A 7,935-nucleotide genomic window follows, 5' to 3' on the forward strand; every position below is an offset into this window, starting at 1 on the left:
ATGTACATACAGGGTGTCCCGGGAAGAATGCGACAAACGAATACCATGAATTAAAGTCATCAAGGAGGACCCGTATCAAGAGGTTTCAATCGCCTGAGTGCCTTCGTTTGGGATATATTGGGTGATGTTCATCTTATGAGTGAAATTTCACTGTTGAATAACTCTTCAACTAATCGACCGAATAATTTCAAATTTTGAAATTTTTTCACCCTTTCCTGTCGCCTTCCTTCAATATTTTTGAATTCGAGTAAATTAGATCCGGACTAGGAAAATTTCAGACTTTTCCTATTTTCGTGAATATTGGATCACCCTGTACGTGAACATTATGATTTTTTTACGTTTTCGGAACCACAAAGAATGAATTCATTATGAAAATTCTAAATCTCGGCTTGGCACGGTCATACAGGGTGATCAATAAGCATTCCCTTATGAGTGAAATTTTTCAAGTTCAATAACTCTTCAAGAAATTCACCGAATAATTTCAATTTTTGAATTTTTGTCGCCCTTCACTATCGCCTTCCTTCAATATTTTTGAAATCGAGTAAATCAGATCCGGACTAGGAAAATTTAAGACCTTTTCTATTTTCTTGAATATTGAATCACCCTGTATGTTGATATCATGATTTTTTTCGTTTTCGTAATCACAATGAATCAAGAAGACGAGAGAAAATTACCAAAAAAAAAAACTGAAAATACACAGAAAACTAGAAATAAGGGAGAAATTGAGAAAGAAAATAATTTTTTGTTTCGGAAACTGACCAATATGATAAAGATGACTATGGTGATCGTTTCTGTTTAGTTATACAGACATCTCCTAAAAATCATATCCTATAAAATCTATGGCGAGGCGTAGTTAGAACAGGATAAGGCCAAATGTCGATGATATTTTAGGATATAAACTAATCGTATGTATCATTGCGGAACCGAAAAAAATTGCATAAACGAGGAATAAGTACCTGAAATGGAGAAAATAATTCTTGAAAATTGATTGTGTGCCAAAGCCTTTTTTTTGTTCTTCAAGTTTATTTAAGAATTTATATTTACCTTCCTGTTTTTATTATAGATTGAATTTATATAAATATAAGCATATCACGTATACATGTCGATGATTGGTTATTCATATTATTCAGTTGACGATCATTTGGACATCTGATGCGTTGTGTTTTATTTATTTAATTTAAATTATTTCTACTATATCATGATTCTTTTTTTTTCTGTATATTGAAACTGAAGGTTCAAAGAATGGGAAAATGTATATTGCAACTACATAAAAATTGACTTTGTATATTAGAAAACTCTTTGTCATTCTCACTAGCCCGCTATTGTGTCGATAATTGGGACATTTACCTTAAAGCGATGTACATACGTACGTATCTAAGGTTGATTTATATTTTATAGGCAAGACAGATTTATAAGTAGGTAGTAGTAAGTAAGTAGATATTATGATGGGCACGGTTGACTTATAAAGCGTTTTAGAATAACGCCGACGGCTCTGCGCTGAGGCATCGAGCTCGTACGCGCAACGCGTCGGCGCCGCTGACCACGCCGCGCCGACGCGCTACCGAGCTCAGTTATCGTTACTGCGTTACGTAAAACGCACGCGCTGACGGGGACAGTCAACGCAACAAAGAATCGCGATATTGATACTGGTCGTGTGATTGAAGTTGTGGTTGGGCATGACTGTACCTCACGACGTTCAGCGTGACTCTGAAACGACTTGCTAGTTGCTACGCGCTGAGAGCTACGCGCGTAGGCTTCAGGTATAGACAAGGACAAATATAGACAATAGACAATTAGTAAGTAGATATGTGATGGGCACGGTTGACGGTGGAGATGTAAGTATAAGGTATAGGTACCTACCTACACCGGTAAGGTAGATTTACATATCTAGGCAAGATAGATACCTATAGGCAACATAGATCTATACCTATAGGCAACATAGATCTATATAGGTATAGACAATAGAAAATTAGTCAACGTAGAAATGCGCAGTCATACTCAATGCAGGAATCTTGGCAGAGTTGGTTAGAGATGTTGGCAAGGTTGATTTATATAGGCAAAAAAGATTTAAAGGCAATGTGGATTTATAGGCAAATTAGATTTATAGGCAAGGAAAAGATGTAGGCAAGTTAGAGATGTAGCTAGAGATGTGGGCAAGGTAGATAAGTTAGTTGACAAGATAGGTACGTAGACAGGGTATATATATATATATATATATATATATATATATATATATATATATATATATATATATATATATATATAGGCAAAATAGATTTATTTATAGGAAAGGTAGAGATGTATGTATTATATGGAAGATAGATTTATAGACAATGTACCTATGTTTGTAAGCGAGATAGATTTTTGACGAGGTATAGAAGTATGTAGGCTAGGCAAATTTGTGCACTAGGTATGGGATACGGGTGAGTACCTAATATATATATATATATATATATATATATATATATATATATATATATATATATATATATATATATATATATATATATATATATATATATATATATATATATATATATATATATATAGGCATTATGTAAACATAATTTAAAATGTATTCCGATAGAAATATAGTTTATATGGTCCAGATTATAATTGATTTCCTCCGAATAAGTCGCCATTTTTAATCCGCCATTTTCTATGCGCGGCGATAGCCGATTTGTCCAATGCGTGCATGCGCCAACCTAACCAATAGAAATAACCTAAAACTCGACAATATCTAAGAAAGTCGGTTAATGCTTATCGTGAAGTTAGAGTTTAGTTCAGTTGTAGTTATACAGGGTGTTTCAAGTTCGACTGCCTATTAGACGCTTTTGGAGAACGGGGCCGATTTGAAATCTGAAAATTCGTAATATGACATTGTTCATGATGCTCTATTCAGTCTATTCAACTAAAATATTTTTTATTTTTCACCGTATAATCCAACGAAATCAGAAAAAAATAGGGTTCTAATTTGAAAATCGAAAGTTATGATCAAATTTTGTTCATAATTTTTGGCACAATATTTGAAACACCCTGTGGTGATATTTTTCAAATTCAAGATATGCAGGATATTCCTACATCATTCTAGTTTAAGAAAGTGAATTTAGTATACCCATAGGATATTCACAGTAAAAATAATTCACGTAATAGTGACTATGGAAATTCTCTCTTTTTTTCGGTTTTTCCTTGATATTTTGAAAGCTATGAGGACTAAGGCAATAATTTTAGAAAAGAGTAATTGAAAATGGATATCTTGATAATATCTAAGACATAAAATGAAAAAAAAAGTTTTTTTTGAAAACATTTTTTTCAATTTTTGTATAACCGGAAGTGCCGGAGCTTCGAAAATATTTTAGCTGAATAGAGCATCAGGAAAAATGTCATATTCCGAATTTTCAGATTTCAAATCGGCCCCGTTCTCCAGAAACGTCTAATAGGCCGTCGAACTTGAAACACCCTGTATAAGAAATGAACAAAATTTTTTCAAAAAAATTTTTTTTTAAATTTAAGTCTCAGATATTATCAAGCTTTTCATTCCCAATTACTTCTTCCTAAAATTATTGCGTTAGTCCTTATAGTTTTCAAAATATTAAGAAAAAACGAGAATTTCCTTAGTCACAATTACGTAAATTATTTTTACTGTGAATATACTATGCATATACTCGATTCATTTTCTCGAACTAGAATGATGTAGGAATATCGTGCATATCTTGAACTTGAGAAATATTATCACAGGGTGTTTCAAAAATTGTGCCAAAAATTGTGAACAAAATTTGATCATAACTTTCGAATTTCAAATTAGAACCCTATATTTTTATGATTGCGTTGGATTCTATGGAGGAAAATAAGGGTAGTGTCAAAACATGATTATGCTCCCAAATTCAATAATTCAAGAGTTATTCGAGATTTTATGAATTTATAAATACTTAGGGTCAATTTAATTTAATTCCTGTATATTACATTGTTCCCAAGAAATACCAGACAAAATAATAGTAGATTCGAAATATTCTCGAATAGGTAGGTTGTATATTATATTATATCTTACTAAGGGCGTAGATAGTATTTTTCTTTGGGGGGGTAACCGAAACAGAAGTTCGTCAGGTAGATCATCAATTTCGTTCTTCGTCTTGCACCAACCACCCCCCCCCCCTCCCCCAACTGAAAATTGATAGTCAATTGGGTCGTATTTCGAAATTATTTGCTCTTTACTGGAAACTATTTCTTCATGTTCAACGAAACAAAATATTTGCAAAACTACATATTACATTCAAATGCAATTGCAAATATCCATATAAATATTCAAACTGAAATTATTTGTTTAATTCTCAATTCATCATTCAAATCAAGTTCGTGAAAATTAGGCTAAAAATTGATTTCTCGTAGAGATCTAGACATTATAAAATAGTCAGAATATTGAAAAATATATAACGCTTAAGACCCTCCAAACTTTGAATTCGAAAACTTGTTCTTTTACAATAATAAATATCTTGAAATATCGGAGAAGCCTGGAATTCAAAACAATATGGAAGAATGGGATTACAAAAACATGAAACTGAAACAATAAAGCCACTGTTCATCAGTAATGATCTTTATAAAATGTAAGAGGTTTGAAAAATTAACATCTACGTTTCCATTAACAAATGTTTTAGTACCAAGCGTGGATTCAGGGGGAACGTCCTGTACAAAAAAATAACCAGAAGAATAGGTGAACCCTGATAAAAAATAAACTGACAATAATTTTTCTGGATGGAGTATCCTGATGATAAAACCTCCATAAATTCGGGTGATTATTTTACATTCAGAAACTAAAGTTCAACCTAAACCGCTCTGTTGTTATAGGCAAATATTAGATAATTTTTTTTCGACATTCTGTTCGAATTGACACAATATACATGGCTCGAAACACGAAAAATAAAGACATTGTGACGAAATTATATATATCCATAACACTCTGTTCAGGAAACGAGCGTTCAAAAAAGTTTCATATCATTGGTTTCCATCAAGGCTTCTATTTATTGAGAGAAATCGTTTTTCTTTTCTCCCAAACAGATGATCTTCCTTGACAAATGCATATCAATTGGTTTGATGGGATACTTACTCTATTAGATACATAAACGTCGATACTTTGGTTGGTTCTTGTTATTTTTCAATAAATAATAGGTGAGCAACAGTTTCACAATACAATAACTTTGTTTACATCGCTGATTGAAATTCGAATAAGTACCTATTGGGTGAATTTAGGTTAGATGTTAGATCACAGAACATACAATCATGGGCAAACAGGCAAACTATTGAAGCGCTCTAGCACAGATTACTAGTCTTACTTAGTCTGTGGCTCTAGGTTGCGTTATTGCCACACTATTGATGAGCTACTGGTGGCGCTTCAGTAGTTTGGCCATGTTTGTTATTGTTTTTATTCCTACTTCACAAATCCACTAACTTCTGTGTTAGATTTACAAGTGATATCCATATATTATTTGTACCTTAAACAACATTTTGTTATTAGGTATATACACCTGAATCATCAATATTCTAGGTTGGGAAACCTATAAGTATATGTAGGTATATATAAGAATTTTCAATGAAATAATTTCTCCAAACTTAACAATTCCTGCAGTTCAAAAGTATATTGATGTGATAATTTTGTAAACAAATGTATTTACATCTAAATATATACATCTATAAAATTTCAATTTTCTCGGATCTATTGTCTCTGAAATATAAGTTTGTTTTTTTTAATATTATATATTATATATATATTATACCTTAAATACACATTTCATATAGGTATATATAGAGAGATAACTCCTGAAGATTACATTTTTTATGGATTTTCAACAGCCCATACCTTTTCAGCCGAGGCGAATCAAAAAGAATGGTATAGGAAAAAAGTATTTCCTTTGACGTCAGGAATCCTCGGTTGAAATATGTGTACAAGTCAAAGATCACGCTGTATAAAACAATCCTCGTTCAAAAAAACCAAAGCTGGGTTAACTTTTTCAATTTTTTTTTGTGTTTGAATAATTTCTTGTGGAAATTTCTACGGAATACCTACCTTTACATAAGTGTAGCACAATTTTTTCAGCGAAAAAAACACTCAGGCGATCTTGATACCGAGTCCTCCACGATGACCATCATTTATATTATCTGATGTTTGTCGCATTCTTCCCGGGTTACTCTGTCTATAGCCTAACTATATAAAATAAATCTCAGTCAAAAATTTTTGTGAAAATATAAACGGCATGAGCAGTTACTAGTATGGACTTTCAAACTGATTTTTTTTTTGAGAAATTTCAAGAAAATCGAAAAAAATTGTGAAGTAAGCATCCCAGCGAAATGTGATGTTTTTCTACCAGTATCTTTCAGGTACAAAGGAAAAATTTTTGTGTTACAAATATTTACTAACGATGGACTTTCAAACTGAATTTTTTTTTGCAAAAAATTGAGAAAGAAAGTTAGCACCCCAGCGAAATGCGATGTTTTTCTACCAGTATCCTTGAGGTACAAACGAAAATTTTTGTGTTATAAATAGTTACTAACGAATGCAAAAAAAACTTTTAATTTTCGAAAAAGTGGGTACTAACTTCTCGGACACTACTTATCAACCATATATCACCAAATATCTTGTAAGTACTTATATCTCACTTTCAAAATGATTTTCCTCTATTTCAGTATCGTAATGAGTTCATTACAGTTCTAAGAACAGTACTTTAATGAACTCATTACAGCATTGTTTTCAGTTATATTTTTCGTTTTGTGGTTGTCTACACCGACTTCCAATCCTATCAGAATTCAACACACGTCAATTGTCAAGATAATATAATTTGGATTTAGTGGAATAATTGGCGACATTATACTTAATTTCTCTTAATTCTGTTGGTGTTCAATCGATTTCGTCAGACATAATTCACGAATTTAATGCGTAATTATAAAGTATTTCAAAATTCGAAACGTACAATTCAAGTTCAAATTCCGTAATCTGTCAATTTCCCTAAAAGTCACACCAACCGTCAAGATACAATACAAAAGTCACTAGGATGAATAATCTGAATTTTTCATTGAATTTCGACGATATTTCACAAATCTTGACTGAAATAGAAAAAATATCGTCTAATACTCGTTGCAGAAGGCAATTCCAACCTCCTCGCTCGTTTTCGAATTTCGCATTTCTGTTGGAATAGGAGCCCATTCTGCAACTTGTTTTAAATATACTATGCTCGAACGTCAAGAGTCTGCAACCGTCTGCACTGCATGCATAAAACATCACGCTATCACGCATGTTCGCAGGATCCTCATGTTCGCGCCCAACTAGATTCATTTCGTTTTGGGAAGTTGATGTAGTTAGACAGTGTTTGTTGGTTTTTGATTGAATCAGAGTTAATTATTTATTAAAATTTTTTTTGTTGTATTTGTTATATGTACTTGTTTGTTGTGTGTTTTGTGTTGTGTTTGAGTATAGTTTATTAGTGAAAAAGGACACATTGTAGATATTATTAAGAATATGAGTGCTACACTCAGAAGAAGTGGCCGCCTCATGGTGAGTTCCATAGTTGCATATTAATCCATTTCTGAATTCGAATTTCCAATGATAGTGTTAATGAATTAATGGGGAACTGTGGATTTTTCAGAAAATTCAAAGTTGTAAAATGTCTCTTATTTATCTTCGAATAGGTTTCGGTAATATTGAAGCACGTGTTTTCAAATAACGGCTTATTAGATTCATACGCCATTATGGCTTTTATTATTTATTATGGTTTTACCTCTTTCAACTCTGAATAGGTATATCTCGATAACTGAGAAAAATATTCAACTATGAATTTCCAACGGTGAAAAGTATTAATTGTATAGTTAAACGAGAGGGTAATCGTGGTAACTATTTTTTTATGTCTTCGAAATTCAGCAATGGTGTTCTAGAGCTAGAAAGATCAATGC

The sequence above is a fragment of the Harmonia axyridis genome, chromosome X (assembly GCF_914767665.1).
Source record: "Harmonia axyridis chromosome X, icHarAxyr1.1, whole genome shotgun sequence".
Lineage (NCBI taxonomy): Eukaryota > Metazoa > Arthropoda > Insecta > Coleoptera > Coccinellidae > Harmonia > Harmonia axyridis.